The following is a 17,393-nucleotide window of genomic DNA, read 5'->3' as shown; positions in this document are numbered from 1 at the left end:
CTGAAGCAGTAGGTGTGAACTTAAATGGACTCCAGAAGATGGTAGAGGACAGGAAGACCTGGAGGAACATTGTCCATGGGGTCGCAATGGGTCGGACACGACTTCGCAATTAACAACAACAACAACAGGAAAGGTACTATCTAGGCCAGTGGTTCTCAACCTTTCTAATGCTGCGACCCCATAATACAGTTCCACCTGTTGTGGTGACCCCCAACCACTTATACATCACCAGGTGCCAGGGGCGTGGCCAAAGAAAAGGGGGAAAAAATGGCGGATAGCCTTGTTTGGCGACCCCCGTGAAATGGTCGTTCGACCCCAAATGGGGTTCTGACCCAACAGGTTGAGAACCACTGATCTAGACAGACATGGATATGGGGTGTGCGTCCCTGTTCCCCTCTGTACACTCACACAGCTATATTTGGGAAGTGATTGTAATCTGGTGACATCCAACAATGTATTTGCTGTGGTGGTCGCGTGAAGTTTAGACTAATCCCAAATCACTGGTTCTCTCAATGGGTTTTTTTTTTGCTTCCTTTCAATGGTTTTGGGGTTTTTTTTTTAAATCCCAAATCACTAGACATTGGTCCAGACTTCGATGTTTGAACATAGATCTTTTTAACATTTACATTTTATTGTGTTCTACTGATCTAGATGAATATATTGCTGGTCCATGTATGATATGTCATACGCTAAATAAACAAACTGGCTCCTTCCTAATCGAGCTAGTCTTCTGTTCCAGCAAGCAAATGTTGAGTAAGAACTATGTTATTCTGGTTGGTGACAGGTGGGCAATGACTCCCCGGCTCTGGATTCTGACTCAAACCCAAGTTTGCCTACTGGCCACTTTGACTGCCTTATCTTCTCCCCAACATCAAGTTTGCAAGTTCCAACTAGTTGCCAGGTGGATTGTAAATGGTGGCTTATTCATCTCCTGGGTGATGTCTAATTGATGAATCAGAAGCACCGGTCGCTTAATAGGCTTGTAGCTCAGGAAAGAATTTGTACCGTGTTTGTGTTCAACCTGGGCATTAAGTTGGATTCTCAATCCTCTCTTTCGTTCTTTTCACTGTTGGATTTTAAGAGAGACCTGGCAAAACGTTTTATTAGGCAAAGGTTTTTTCCCTCTAGGGCTGTTTGCATTTTTGTTTTGTTTTGGCTGCTGCTTTGCTGAACGGTTCGCAGATAACTTATCTTGGATACTGGGCTATTATCTCATACAAAGCAAACAAACAGATCAGCCGGGCTGAATAAATAAACTGGCTTCCAATGCCTCCAAATTATCTCATTAGCTGGGGAATGACAACATGATAGAAGCTGTAACGCTAACAGACGGTAACCCAAAGAGAGGGATAAATCAGCTCTGGGGCTGCATTTCAAGCCTTCAGCTTCAAGCTGAATTTACAGGTCAGGAGTTGGGATTTCTCAAAGAGATCTTTGGGGAGCTTTCTGAGATTTTAACTTTTTCCATGACCTTTCCATCTGAGAAAACAGAAAGCTACAGACGGCATCCCAATTTCCAACAATTTTTATGATTTATTGCTAATGTGGTTGTTGTATCATTGCAACCACAAAAAGTCAAGGGCGTAGAAAAATAAAGCTGCATCAGACTGGAAAGAACAGGACGGATTCTGACATTCCAAAGCTCTCAGTGTTTGTTTTCTTCCTAGCTCCCACATGGTGACGTCTTGCACCCTGCTCCCTCCTACAAACGCAGGGCGATTGGTTGTTAGCTTCCTCGTTGATTGACGGGTTCAGCTTTCCACTTGAAAACTCCATCGTGTTCCACAGCTCTTCGTGAATTGAGGGGGGAGAGTTTTGTGGCTGGGGAGAACTTACTTTCAGAACTTTGAGAATGGATGGAAACTTACCAGAGAGAGAATTAAGGAGAAAATGTCCTGAAAATGAGAACAAATTAATCAGTGAAACAGCTTACCTCAAGGCATTATGGGTTCTCCATCACTGGAGGGTTTTAAGAAGAGATTGGACAAACATCTGTCCAGGATGGTATAAGGTCTCCTGCTTGAGCAGGGGGTTGGACTAGAAGATCTCCAAGGTCCCTTCCAACTTTGTTATTCTGTAATTCAATAAATGAGAATATTTGTTGCACAGGCTTGAAATGAGAAGTCTTTGGTGCTCTTTTAGACTGACTGTCTTCTTGCAGACGTTTCATGACCAAACTAGGGAACATGATCAGTGCTAGTAAGGATTTTCTTGGCAGTGATTTTCTAGAAATTAGCTTTCATCCTTTGAGAATGTTTTTTTTTTTTTCTGGACTACCCAAAAACCACTAGCTGCTGTTCAGAGGAATGGAAGATTGAGCTCCTGGATTATGGAAGTTTTTTTTTTTCTTCAATGGCTTTAATATTTTACTATTTCAAAACCATAATCAGATTCAAACTATACGGTGGCAGAATTGGGATTCCGGAGTTTATTTTCTCTAAGAGGGTGGGTTTTAGCCAGATAGCTGACATTAAAGTTTGATATGCCATGGAGAATTCTTGGGAGGGGTGTCGAGAACTTGGAGAGAGCTTGTTAACCAGTCCAGCTCAGATTTGGCAAAATCAACTCCTTCTGAAACTAAAAATCAGCCCCTGTAAACTGTGAGGATCCCTGCTTAGTTCTCTTGACACCTTCTAAATTCATCTTTGCAAGCTATGTTCCAATTCCACAGCTGCCCAAGCTTGGAAATCTGTTTTTTCTTCTTGTAGGCTTGTGCGGCTTTTGTTTCTGAGTCCTTCAAATCTCTCAGTTTCCTGTGTTGTCCCTCTTCATCTATTATCTCTCTGGTGGCTTCAAGGACACAGTATCTGGCAAGGAGAAGACGGAGCGTGTGCCAGGATTTGCCAAGTGCTCTTGTGTTCCTGCGACTGTCACATTTGCGAGCCTGTCCAAGATCACCAAAGATGTTTCTTCCCTTTGTTTGCAAGTTGAGAAAGCATTAAGATGCAGCGCTTGCCAGATGTAACCCAGGCAGATTTTATCTGAAGATGCTTAGCTCTTCAATCGTCTATCATTATCTATCTGAAGCTCTTCTAAGCACTTGGCTGGGGAAAAAAGGAATAGCATAAATAAATTACCCTTGCTACAGATGACAGCAACACGAAACTTTCCTCCACTGATTGGGCGCTAAGGGAGGCATCGCCTGTTTTTGAATCCATGAGCTCAGAAGAATCATCGCCATCCCTCAAAAAAGGTCGTCGGAAGCAGCAAACCAAACTATTTAATGAGGACCAAGGGCACCAGTGGTCAGACTTTGGAGCATGTTGGAGAGGACAAACATCTGAAGGGGACTGGAGTATAACCGTGATGGACAGAAGGAAGATCCTTCACTATGGCAACCACATGGATTGAGCCCATACCAAGAAAAAGATTTACGGGATCGTCACAGACAGCCCTCCCCCCTTCTAAACAAGAAGATTAAAGAGGAAGGAGAAGTCTGCATATTTTGCAAGATTCAGTTATGACAGCTGTTCTAATAAAAGTAGCTTTAGGCCCCCGCAGTAGCCTTTTCTCTGTCTGGTCTACCTTATAAGGCTGACAGATCCAGTAAAGATGCCCGTTTATGCATCTAGAGTCTTAAACCGGAATGCCCTAAATTAACAATTTGCTACTCACATACCTTCCTGGAATGTCTCTACTTCTTTTCTCAAAATTCACATCCCTGCCTGGCAATTCGAGGCCGGGGAGAATGTAAACGAGACTTCCAGATTTTATGAATGTCTCTAATCTTCCCAAGACAGGTGCATTTTTTAAAGGGTTATGAATAGCTTGGATGTTATTTCATTGTTTTTAATGCTTTCTCTCCACAGTTTACAGTCTGGCTCAGCTGAGCCGGCCTTTATTTAGCATTTAAATGGCATTATTAATCCCAGAGGCGACTGCTTCCAACTTTTTTTCCTTGTCACTTCTAACCCACCCCTCTTCCTTCATAAAATTATGCACAAAGAAAGGCCTTTTCTCCAACTCCATCCACGAAAAGCTGCTCTCTGAGATTCTGGCACAGCCAGGCTTTTGGCCAAGATGGAGAACTGCAAAAAAAAAAAAAAAAAATGCTGGCTGTCAGCTCTCGACGCATTGCCTACATCCATCTGGATTCTGTCTTTGTTTTGAGCCTTTTGCTGGACTGCTGGCTGAGCATCTGGCGAGTTGTGATCCCAGCACATCTGGAGCACACCAGATTTGGGAAAGCTGCTTGTAACATCTTGACTTCCCGCCTTGGGATCCAAGAGGAGTCTTCTGACTTGGCATTTCTGCATAACATACAAAATAAGTCCAGCCTTAGGATTTCCCACCTTTCAATAATATGTTAGAATCCTTGTTTGCATTTGGTCTGGTACTTCGCTAGAAACAGCACCGGGAAGTTTGTAAAACAAAAGCACCATGCCCAAAAGCTTGCTGGGGTTCCAAATACTTTCTCCCCAGAGTTGAACTCAGGACAACAAATGCATGAATTCACAAATGTTAGTTTCTCCTAGCAGGCTTCGTTCTGAAGCGGGGACCGCCTCAAGAGTTAACAACAGAAGACCCAAAATAGATCTCACGAAGCCTTAAAAACAGCCAGTAACCTTAACAATTAAAGTTCTACAGATTTTGATGCTTCCCCCCCTTGCCGAAAGGACCCATCACTGACAGAACAATTAGAAACTTGGAGACCATGTAATTAAGTAGACAGTGTTAGGCTCCCCCCCCCCTTTTCTCTCTTTCTCTCTCACTCTCTGCAATTAGCTTCTCCAATATTACAGGGGCGGTTATGTCGTTCCTTCTTGGAGTTTTCTTCAAATTCCAATTTTAACAATAAAATGCCCCAAATGTCTTAACTGTATGTCTTCATTTCTGCTTTCTGTTTCAGGACAAAACTTCGGGGGTTCACATCAGCTGGCCTCCGGACTCAGAACCCTTCCAAAATGTTTAGAAGTAACTTTTAGCCATGTGGATACCTTCCAAACGACCTGGGTTTCCTTCAACTCACAGGCAGCCAGCCATACATGCTTTAATGTGATTGCACTTGTTCTGTTATGGAGGAATAGTTCCTCTCCTGTCAATTTCTTCCTGGAAAGAGCTTTTTCGAAGTGGTTTGCCATTGCTTTTATTCGGACGTCTCCTGGAGCCCCTCCAGCCAGCATGAAGCAGATCCAATTCTTTGTGGTTCTTCTCAGCCCATGCCAAGGTTAGCACAATAGTATTGTTAACCTGTTGGGGAGCCAGGTGGTCTTTTATAGAGCTGCCAAAGAGGACCCGCATCATCCTGGATCCAGTTTTGCTAGCGCTCATTCATGTGCACAGAAGCAAATGCAAAAAAAAATGGCTATCAGTAAAATGGAAAGACGGGGAGAGTCTGCAGCTTGTGCTGTTCTCCATCATCTTTATATGGTCCTTTCCAAGAATGCTTCCAATAGAAGGTCATCTTCTACTGGCTCTCCAAAGAAAAATCAATAAATTAGGACACGGGTTCATCTGATGGGATGCCTGTATGGTATCGATTTGCCTGGATGGTGCATCTTCAGAAGGGATGTCTCGTGTCAGCTCTGTATCTTCCCCGGTCTTCAAAAATCTCTGGAATGGGCTGCGGGAATAACCTTGGGGGACAGGAGGAAGTGCCACAGCTCTTCCTTAATATCAGGGAGACATTACAAGATATTACGGGCACAACTTTCTGTTGCTAAGCAAGACAGTGGATAAGTGAGTTGTGCCCCCTTTTACTTGCCACAGCGGCAAGTCCCTGCTAACGCTGTTATTCTGTTACAACTGTCATTCACATCTCCCAGAAACACGTCGTATTTTCCTTTCCCTTTTTTCCCCATTTTTGGAAAGGTTTCCAGGCAACGTGGGATAAATGTTTGGTCCAGTAAATATTTAGAGAATAACGCACAGCCCATGAGTAGGTGAAATTCCCTTTCCTTGCCAAACTGGGTGCATTTATCCAGGATCCTGCTTCATGTAGGATGAAGTAAACAGAGGCCCCTTTTTATATGCCAGGCAGAGGAGAAAGTGCTTCTGTTTTCCGGTGAAAAAGTCTTCGCCTCTAATCGCGTCATCCAGTGGAGGCGGACAGTATTATAGTATCTTGCCCGGTCCTTTCAAGGCCAAAACATGACCCAAATAAACTCTAGAACAGATGCTTTTTTTTTCCCTTCTCTGTAAAAAGCAAAATGGTTCAGCTTTTCCACGGAGAGATCCAAAGAAAATGGTCCCCCTTTTGGGCTAACAGAATGGCAAACATTTTCCATACCCATCACAAATAAAGGGAAAGGTCTTTGGGAAATTAGCAATGCAAAAGGCAACAGAAAGAATATCTGGTGGAACCCCCCCCCAAGTTGTGGGGATGGTTTAATGGGGACTGTTTTATGAATGAACGGCTTCAAGGCAGAATGCCAGGGTGTTCTTTCGGTAGCCAAGGATTGTGAGATAAAGATGGTCGAATTGTCTCCGGATTTTATTTAGTTTCTTCCGAAGAAGCATTAATCCCGCACTGTTTTTCCTCCAACTGAAAAGTCAGCCCTGGAATTTAAGTATAGGAAAAATATACGGGGAGAGATAAATACTTGGAAATGGAGCTGCATTTTGGGGTGGTGAAAATCCGGCATTTCACTCCCGCTCCTCCATTTTTCCAGGAGACTGAAGCAAATTAAATTTAAATCTCATCTCCTCACCAACCTGTGGGTGCTATTCATCCAAAGTGGCCTTTAGGTTGTCAACATCCGATGCAGTTGAAAGAGTTGATTGTGTTTAATTAAATGCTGGTTGCCTTTTTTTCTTGTCGTTCCCCCATGACAAACAGCTAACGGCAGAAGCAACCAAACCAGGGCAAGAAGCCAACCAGGATTGTATTTTATAAGTTGGATCCTTCTACGCATAGCCTTCCAAGATCCCCTTGGACAATGGGTTCACTTTAAAAAGAAAGCAGGAGAGACTTCAGTTTTCTGGGGTCATGTCTAATTTTAAACAGCCAATTTGTTTCCCCCGAATTTGGATTTCCTTGAATCGCTAGAGACACAGGAAAAACCCCGTATAAGGGAAGGAGGCGAAAAATCACACTTTCCTGCCCAAAGGTTATCTATTTTTAACTCTTCTATTGGATTCCTTCCTTTTCTGCTAATAACCTTCAGCCTTGGCCAAAAGAAAAGGAAAAATTCTGACCGTTTGTTTCTTACTGCTGGTTAAAAATTCTCCTAGAAAGGATTGAAAGCCACAAGGTTAGGTTGCAATCCAGCAAATTCCTTTTTCACTGAAAAGAAGAAGAAGAGGGAAAAAAATGTACAGAATTAACTGAAAAGGAGATGGGACAAGAAGAAGGGGAAAACTGGAACCTTCCCCTTCGGTGGCATTGTACTTCTGAATGCCCGTTATTACCAAACTAGGGGCAGAACAATGCCCTTTATCTTTTTAATTAGTTAACAAGCCTGTGTTTGCAGACATCCAATAAAGATCCTGCAGTTGGCAGGCTGGTGGAGACAGAATACTGACAGAAGAGAGATAGTTTATTTGATGCAGCAGATGCTCCGATTCGTGTTTCTGTAATTGTCTTGTTTTTTCCGTGTCTATAATTTGTACCACTGTTGCTCTCTTTTCATGCTGCCAGCCAGTCACGCGGAGGATGTGATGTGCAAATGGGAGGTTTTAAAGAAAGAGGCACAGAAATTGGATGCCTTGGCCTCAAGATGGCAAGCTCCAGACATCCCCAAATCCTGCCTTGAGTTGGCGGGATCTTTTAATTTGGGGAAAGGAATGAAAGAGGGTTAATTCAGTCCAGTTGTCTTTCCTCTTCCTGTGAGGTGCCATAGAGGAGTATCAGTGGTCAAATCCCACCCCTGGGGACTCTTTCCCCCAGAGGCATCTTATAGTGCTCCCAGTTTCCCTGACAAATTGGATGGAAGCTCAAATCCTCAGCATCAGGAACCTTTTGACTAGCGGAGGAACTGATCAATCCTCTCCAATGCTCAAGCTTGCCTTTCTCAAAAGAGCTGCAAAGGCTGACTGGGTGAAAATTTTGATTTTTCAGTTCTTGAAGAGAAGCATCTACCAGAGAGAGGACTGAAGATTAAGAGCAACTTTGGTAAAAAAAGGAAAGCAAGTTTCCCCGTGCAGTGGAAAAAATAAATAAATAAGCAAAACGGTTTGGGAGAAAATCCAGCCCGGCTTGGCCTAATTTTAGCAGGAAACATTGTTCATGTGACGAGTTAAATTTTAAAAGAGACGCCCCAGCCAACCTAGGGTAAAGGATCCCAAGGCTGGAAACAGGAGGGTAGCAACTAATCCAACCATGAGTCAGACTGGTTAAGAATACGAACTAAAGACGAAGTTCCTAACGCAAGAATTCCAGTGACTGAGGTTGTCTTTGAAATGAGGGTCTTGGTCTGGGTTCTTCAAATGCTTCTGCTTTCACTCTTGCCTCTTTTCATTGTGTTGGAGCCTGAGTCGGTTTCTTGGTAAAAGCTATTGTCTGCAGCTGTGTTATGGTTGGCAAGTGGTCGCTTTGCATGCCGAGGAAGTACCATCATACCTATCACCAGGCCAAGGGAAGAGAAAAGGGGAAGAAGGAGGAGAAGAAGGGGATGGAGAGAGAGAAAGGGAAGGAGGAGAAGGAGGAGGAGAATCAGTTAAAATCTATGACATTTCCCAAATTCTCCTTCCTTCCTTCCTTCCTTCCTTCCTTCCTTCCTTCCTTCCTTCCTTCCTTCCTTCCTTCCTTCCTTCCCTCCCTCCCTCTTATATTTGCTTTCTCGTCCTTCAACTTTTTGTATCTTGCACTCTACTGAAGAATTCCTTTACTGAAAAAGAGGTATCTCCAAGATAGCCGTGGGTCTTGTTTGACCAAGCACCGTTCTCTTCCTTAAGGGGTCCCCGAAGAACAATCTTTGAGCTTTGTCTTCCATTTACAAGAACAAAGGATCTTTCTTGGCTCTTTCGTAATTCTTCCAGGACATCCTGAATTTGTCTCCGAGACCTCCCGTTGGGCTTCCTGTTTGCTCCTTTAATAGTCTTGAGGATCATTGCCAAAAAAGCATCAACAATGGTGAAAGAGAACTGCAGGGCTGTGACCTGCACATGTCACTCACCAAAGAATGGAGGAGACCAGCTGCAGATGGTCTTGGGTAAATATTGAATCTGGCTCGGCTTTAGAAAATGTAAAGAACACGAGCCTGTCGGAAGGGGCGAGTCTCCTGACTTAGCTAAATTCATTCTTTGATCCGGCTTCTTCCTACGAAGTCTCTCTCTTCCTGATCTTGAGACATTCACGGCCCTCGTTTGTCCATGCAATGGAGCCAGAGAGATTTGTAGAGAACGGGACACCCCTGCCATATTTGGCTCACGCACCCTAACAGGACGCATTTCGCTTCTCTTCCCTCATGGCACCAGGGAACTGTTATGCTTAGAAGCCGTCAATCAAATCAGTGTCCGTCAAAACTGGCCGTAAAAAAATTCCCCATTTCTCCAGCTTCCCTTTTGGTGGCTTCATCTCCTTTTTGCCTCCCTCCCAGATTGGGGGGGGTTTTTGCCAAAGCCCCTTCCCTTTGAAGCAGAGGATCCCTTGGAGCAGGAAATCTCCTTTGTTTAATGACAGAATGGAGAATGGAGGGGATGTCACTGGAGCACCCCCCAAGGAATAAACAATGCCGAAGCACCAGCTGGGCAGGGCCACAATTTCCGGAAGGCAGCAGACTTTGATTGCCTGGAATCTGGGAAGGAAACCAAGAGCACCATGGCGAAGCTGTCCCCAAATTCACCTGCCGAAGTCTTGAGTCTGCATCTTGAGTCTGTTTGCATAAGCCAGCTGGGCTGCATTTGCTCACAACCTGCTTTCCTCCTTTTTCATTGCTGTAGCAATCTGGCTTATATCTAGCTTATATCTAGCATCCTGGCATTCCGTATACCTGGAAGGAATCACCTGGCTAGCTGATCCCTCTGGAACTGAGTGCAGAGATCAGCTTATCTGCTCTCTGCTGCAGCATCTCCAGTAAAGGAGATGCTGAGCTGCTTCAAAATGAACCCACATCAGAAAAGGTCCTTCTGACTGCTACCAGATTCTTCCTTCCTGACACCCTCTTTCAAGACCGCCTTCCTTCTCTCCTCCTCTTCCACCGAAGTTTACTTCGACAAACGTCCAGGCAAGATGACCTGGCTGCAGTCTTTATCTGGAGACAATCCCGGAGAATCATTTATTTGGAGCTGAGGTGGAGGAATTCCTCTGAAGGAATCCGCCAGGCTGCTTGCCCGTTTCACAATCCCCCTTTCCAGCACTCTGGAGGCCCTCCAGACTCCTAGCTACTGAAGTGTGTGTGTGTGTGTGTGTGTGTGTGTGTTTAGGTTGGGAAGGGGGGGGGAGGTCATGGCTAGCTTCCCAAAGTTTGGGTGCTACCAGCATGGCGTGTCCACCCACACATGTTGCAAGCTTTTAATGAAGCAAGGGCTCCTTCCACAGACTCCAAACTAAGAAGGCAAAGCAAGGGAGGATTTTAAGATTTTTTTTTTTTTTAAAAGCAAAATGTTGCATAGTGGTGTTTGATTGCAGGTTTGGGGGCTGCTTTGCAAAATGTAAGGGCTGATAGAAGAATGCAAACCTATAAATCCAGGCTGGGGATGAGGGTAAAGGAGTAAGTGTTCCCCCCCCCCATACCATCACTCTGCTAAACAATTAATTCCCACAACCCTGTCTTATGCCCTGGGATGTCAAATCACCTAGTAGTAGGACTGTATTACTGTTATTCTTCCCATCTTTCCTATTACCTATTTCCTTAGCATCTTATGACTATAACTCTGTTTTTTTTGTATCATACGATTTATGCTGATTGCTTTTATATAATATTCTGTTATGACTGATGTTGATTTCTTATTTAGTATCTTATGACTGTCACTGAGTGTATCATTTACAATGATTGTATTTTATGATTATGATCATGATTTATCACTTGCTCTTTGTATGTACACTGTGAGCTTCTGCTCCGGAGACAAATTCCTTGTGCGTCCAATCATTTGGCCAATAAAGAATTCTATTCTATTCTATTCTATTCTGTTCTACAATCATTCTATTTATTCTGTTCTATTCTATTCTATTCTATTCTATTCTATTCTATTCTGTTCTATTCTATTCTATAATCATTCTATTCTATTCTGTTCTATTCTATTCTATTCTATTCTACTCTATTCTGTTCTGTTCTATTCTATTCTACAATCATTCTATTCTATTCTATTCTATTCTATTCTATTCTAGTCTATTCTATTCTATTCTAGTCTATTCTATTCTATTCTAGTCTAGTCTAGTCTAGTCTAAGACTGATGTCTAAGTGGACTTGCCGAGAATAAGGATAGGAAACATGAATTTCGTTTCTTGGGGCTTGCTTCTGAAGAGTTCTCTAAATCAACTCCTTTTCAAAGGTACTAATGATAATAACTTCAATTTTGCTACAACCGTCCGCTGATAGTGCTTGGAATAAACTACAAGAGCATCAAAGAATAAGATGGTGATGATGATGATGATGTAATATAATAAAATCATCACATCTACAGTACTGGGATATTTCTGAATGGTCTCTTAATTGCGCATTTGAAACTGACGCACCGTCACTGCCAACGTTTCCTTTTTCAAAGTTTAGGGTACTTTTTCTGTCCCTTCGGATGCTGTCAGGAATATTTCCTGCCCCCCTTCAATATAAGCTTCTTCTCTTGAAGCATCCCAAAACATGATTTCTGCGAATCTCAGAAAGCAACAATGGTTTGGTTCACTCAGCCGAGAGACTTAGAGAAGACCATCCTCAATTATTTATCTTTTCCAGGGGTATCAGGAAGTTTCTCCATAGTTCTAAGTTGGTTCTCTCCTTGCTTAGTTTCCATCGGTTTCCAATTCCACTAATGCACAATCCAGGAGCACCACAACAAGGATGCTGTTAGGCCTCCCTCAGGGGGTCTTTAAAATCTCTCTGCCTTGCTTCCTCCTTGCCCTCTGCCAACTTGACTCGGCATTTTTGGATGGTGCCCAATACTTAGATTCTCTTTGAGATCACCTCCGACGAGCCCCAGGTCTTTAAAATGGCGTCTGCTCTTGCTCCTGTAATTTTATTTTTTCTTGCAGGACGTTGCTTCCCTCACTTTTCCTTTCAGTTGTTATCAATCTGTTCCAGCAACACCCGAATACCCCCTCCCCCCGTTCTTTTTTCCAGAGGCTGATGGGGTTCTCGTCCAAGTGTGCGGCATTCCAGAAGCCACAAACGAAAAGGCATCTTCTGCTATCTCCCTAGTGGGAGCTGACCGGCAAAAGCAGGATATGGACTGAGGGGGGCAGAAGGAGAGAGAGAGAGAAAAAGTGTTGGCCAGTAAATGAACCCTGAAAAGGATCTGGCAAAAACAACACATCCCTTTCCTGTGAAAGGCAGAGGTGGGGAGAGAAAAATGGGATATTGGAGAGCAAAAAAAAAGAGACAGAGGGAGAGCTGAAAATGACAAAAAAAAGGCAGGGAATAAAATAAAGATTATTCCATTAGTTCGGATCAACAGCAGGTGGTTTGTCTGCTTATAGCCCCCGCTCATCAATGTCCTGTTGGCAAACACCTTCCCTGAGTGAGCCCAACAATTTCCACAATGCTTTGCCCCGGCCTTTTCAGCTTCTCCATCTACTCAGGAATGGCCATACAGGCAGTCCTTGACTTATGGCCACAAATGAGCCCGACATTTCCATTGCTCAGAAAGACCGCTAAGTGAGTTTTTTTGCCCCATTTTACCACGTTTCTTGCCACCGCTAAGAGAATCCCTGGAGTTGTTAAGTCAACTTCCCTGTCAGAAGGTCACAAAAGGGAATCGCGTGATCCGAGGACAGCGCGACCGTCATAAATGTGAATCTCTTGCCAAGCGTCTTGAATTTTGATCACCTGCCCACGGGGGGGATGCGGCAACGATGGTGTGTAAACGGTCGTAAGTTACTTTTTCCCAGTCCCGTTGCAACTTGGAACGGTCGCTAAAGAAGTGGTTGTTAAGTCAAGGACTTACGAGTCAAGAACACCCAAGTCTCTTTTAGGAAACCACCGATTACCTGTTGGTGCTCCTCTCTCCCCAAAAGACCACCTTCCCCCTGCACGTGGTGGGGCCAACCAGGCCAGCCAAACAAATCACTTTGAATTCCGCTATTAGCCATGAATGACTGGCGCAGCACGACAGGCTGCCATTCCCCAGGCGGCCTCAAATGACAGGCAGGCTGATGCAGAGCGACTTCATGGCGAACCACTAACAGATCAGGACTGCTCCGTCCTCTGCAAAATCCCTCGCGGCGCATCCAGCCTCGTTAATCTAAAATAACTCTCCTTTGTGGGCGGCATTGTTAACGGGTCTCGCGTTCTGATGGAGGAAGCGAAGTTCACGGACGTTCGCTAGATCAGAGCCTGCACGTGAGTACCAGACTTTTATACACACAGACACACACACAAACAAGCATTTTGTGGCCCACTGGTTCCCCTGTGTTTAGGACACACTCCAGGGTCTCCGGTCTAATGAAACCAGAAACACATGCTATCCTTTCTGCTTAGAGGTACAGCACCAGCCACAAATTGAGCAAATGAGAAAGAAATCCTGCAGGCCATTTTAAGCAGTCATTATCAAAATGAACATCAAGACAATATGTTGTTGTTGTTGTTAATTGTGAAGTCGTGTCTGACCCATCGCGACCCCATGGACAATGTTCCTCCAGGTCTTCCTGTCCTCTACCATCTTCTGGAGTCCATTTAAGTTCACACCTACTGCTTCAGTGACTCCATCCAGCCATCTCATTCTCTGTCGTCCCCTTCTTCTATTGCCCTCAATCTTTCCCAGCATAGGCCCTTCTCCAGTGAGTCCTTCCTTCTCATTAGGTGGCCAAAGTATTTGAGTTTCAACTTCAGGATCTGGCCTTCTAAAGAGCAGTCGGGGTTGATCTCTTCTAGGACTGACCGGTTTGAACGCCTCGCAGTCCAAGGGACTCGCAGGAGTCTTCTCCAGCACCATAGTTCAAAGGCCTCAATTCTTTTGCGCTCAGCCTTTCTTATGGTACAACTTTCACAGCCATACATTGCAACTGGGAAAACCATGGCCTGGACTATACGCACTTTTGTTGGCAGGCTGATGTCTCTGCTTTTTAGTATGCTGTCTAGATTTGCCATAGCTTTCCTTCCCAGGAGCAAGCGTCTTTTAATTTCTTGGCTGCAGTCCCCACCTGAGGTGATCTTGGAGCCCAGAAAAATAAAATCTGTCACTACCTCCATTTCTTCCCCATCTATTTGCCAGGACTTGAGAGGGCTGGATGCCATGATGCCAAGACAATATATATATATATATAAAACAGAATAACAGAGTGGGAAGGGATGTTAGAGGTCTTCTAGTCCAACGTCCTCCTCAGTCAGGAGATCCTAGACCATCCTGATCAAATGGCTATCTAATCTCTCTGGTGATGGAGCATCCACAACTTCCAGAGGCAGGTTGTTCCACTGATTAATTGTCCTCACTGTCAGGAAATTCCTCCTTAGTTCCAGGTTGCTTCTCTCCTTGATTAGTTTCCATCCGTTGCTTCTTATCCTGCCTTCAGGGGCTTTGGAAAATATGAGGCAGAATATTCCAAAACAGTTCTATGAAGGAGGCTTTTATTTCTACAGATATATTGGATGGATTTTTATTGTTCTGGCAAAGCTCAGCCCGGCTGTACACCTTTTTACTGTCTTTTGATGGATTAGGAACAGGTCTTCGTTGGTCGCACGATCGCTTGATGCTTCAGAGCTTCGGAAGGGGCATCCAAAGCTCCCCTTCAAAGAACCAGCTTTTTCTTTATTTTATTATATTTATAAGCTGCCCAATTCTATTACAAGGAATCCTGGCGGACTGTTCTACATGCATCCTGGGTGCTCAACTGCTGATTTATACTCTGCCACTAAAGTAACTGTCTCACCCTCAAAGGAAACTGCTCTCCGTGATCAGACCGCTGGTCCCACCAGCTCAGTATTGCTGGTTCGGACTGGCAAGGTTGAATGAGGACATGTTTTGGGTCCATAGCTCCTCCCCGTAGTATAAACAGTAGTCATGTAGTATAAATAGTAGACCAACAAGTCACGGGAGGTCAATAATGAACCATCTGAGGTGTCACTTTTCAACCTGGTGTTCTGATCAAAACAAAGGGTAGGGATCAAGTGGGGAGACTCAGATTACAAGATCCATGGGAGAACATGTCAAGGTGAGAGTGGATAAGCATCAGACTTCTTTACTGCAGGATAGGGGGGGATCTACTTTTCTCCAAGTTGTCTTCTGTTGATTTCCCTCTGTCGTATTACCAGCCTGCTTAGCAATGGTATGCTTTTTTTTTTTTTTCCCAAACAAAACCACAGAACCCACATTCTCTCTTCTGCCTTCACGCCTCACCAGTCACAACACGCTACGGGCCCTGGGTTTTGTTAGGTTTGCAAAATTACTTTGGGTCTTCTGAATGGGAGGCTGAATCATCCGGATAGGGTTATTCAAAATTCAGCAGCAGCAGCCAGATATAATTTCTTGGATAAACATTTACCCCTTGCAACTCAACTGATATCATAATAACCACACGGCGGAAAGGTAAGGAGGGTACAGGAATTTGATCTGTTACCCAATGGGGTAATTTGATCTGTAATCTAAGCGTGCTGGAAAGATTTTAAGCCCCTTGACGTCTGTCTCTGCTTAAGTTGCCAACTTTCCCCAGGTCTCTGCAGCTGTGCTTTGCAACAGCCTTCAAATTGGCAGAGTGGATCAAGTGTTGGCAACCAAACGAGACTGGGCTACGGGCTACGTTAGCGATGGCACCCCCAGCACGCCGATTTATCTGCCCTGGGTGCAAACCAAGCCCTGCTTTTGTATGAAAAGCCACTGGTTTTGAGTTACACGTGACAAAGCTTGCACCGCAGTGGTCTGTAACAAAAAAAGCCAAATATCTCCAGCCAGATGTGATTTTCTCCACCCTAGGCACATTGTGTGCGTGGCTTGGCCCTTGAAAGAGGGGACTGGGAAGAACAAGAGCTTCCTACATCCTCTGCAAAACGCAGCAGGAGAGATGCTGTTCAGACTGGAAGCAAATTCTCAGTTCTGTTTTTTCATTTTTCCGCACTGGGAAATTCGTCACTAAGCATGACCAAAAGATGATGGAAGTTTGGAAGCCGACAGTTGCGTCTGTACAAACTCATCGTCGTTCTGTTTTGTGTGTGTGTGTGTGTGTGTGTGTGTGTGTGTGTGTGTAAGGTGTAATTTCTTTGAGGGAACTGAGGTGGCCTCTGAGGATGGGGGGGGGGGGAAATAAAATAAAACCTTCAAAGTTACATTCCGAAAAGCGGAATGTAAAACTGTACTGGGCCCTTGTGCAAAAAAACAAAATAAAAAATGGAGGCAGTTTTTTTTACTGTGTGTGGAAAAAATTATTCTTTCCTTCCCACCCTTGGCTGGGACAGTAGTAAAAATACAGTCAAGTGCTAAAGCACTGGTGCATTTTATGAAGGGAGGCGGTGTGAAGAGCGCCATCGTTTTAGATGGCTGGAAGAAACTACGGGAGGCTGCAACTAAAATTGGTCTGCACTGGATTTTTCCGATTCATTAACACCCGCTACAAGAATAACACACCGCAGAGGCAAAAAAGCACCTCGCCTATAAAGTGAAATACAGGTAGTCCTCGACATACAACAGTTCCTTTAGTGGCCGTTCAAAGTTACAACTTTGTGAACATTTTTCACACTTAACGACTGTTGCAGCATCCCCAGGGTCAGGTGATTAAAATTCAGACGCTCGGCCACCAACTCGTACTTATGACGGTCGCAGTGTCCCGGGGTCCCCTCAACAGACTCCCCTGCATCCCAACAGCTGCATCACGAGGAATTAATCCACCTGGACCCTTTCCAAGGATCCAGGCCAGGTAAAACTCTGCTTTGCTGAACTACCAGTGGCTTGTGAATTTTCTAAAAACCTCGGCGGCCTCCAAGCCTTCAACTTTCAACAGTTGATTGGAAGCTCTTAAAAAGCCTAACTGGGATCAGAGGGATTCCACCTCCGAGAAGAAAAATAAATACAGGTTTGTGTGTGAGAGAAACACAAAGTTTCAAGTAAAATGGATTTCACTTTTAAAAAAACAAACAAACGGCTCCCTCCCTGCCTAATTTAACAGGCTGAGAAATCTAAACAAGCTCCCTTCTAAATCACTATCTGTCAACTTTGGGGGTGGCCAATTTCCATCCAGCAGACAGATTTCTCGCCCCCCCCCCCTCTGGAGGTCGCCCTCTTCTGCTAAATTTTGCCCACCAACTGACACGGCACCAGCTGCCAACTTCTTCAGAGGACAGACAAGGAAGAAGTTTGGGGAAAGCTGGAAAGTCAGCGGAGAGCAGCAGCGGTAAGGGGAGGGGAAAACTCCAGCCACTCCTGTCAGAAAGGAT

This window comes from Crotalus tigris, unplaced genomic scaffold (genome assembly GCF_016545835.1).
Source record: "Crotalus tigris isolate CLP2741 ecotype Arizona unplaced genomic scaffold, ASM1654583v1 scf7180000020588.15403103151:6194809, whole genome shotgun sequence".
In the NCBI taxonomy this organism is placed as follows: Eukaryota; Metazoa; Chordata; class Lepidosauria; order Squamata; family Viperidae; genus Crotalus; species Crotalus tigris.
The sequence above is the reverse complement of the archived record's forward strand: the minus strand, read 5'-3'. Positions refer to the sequence as shown.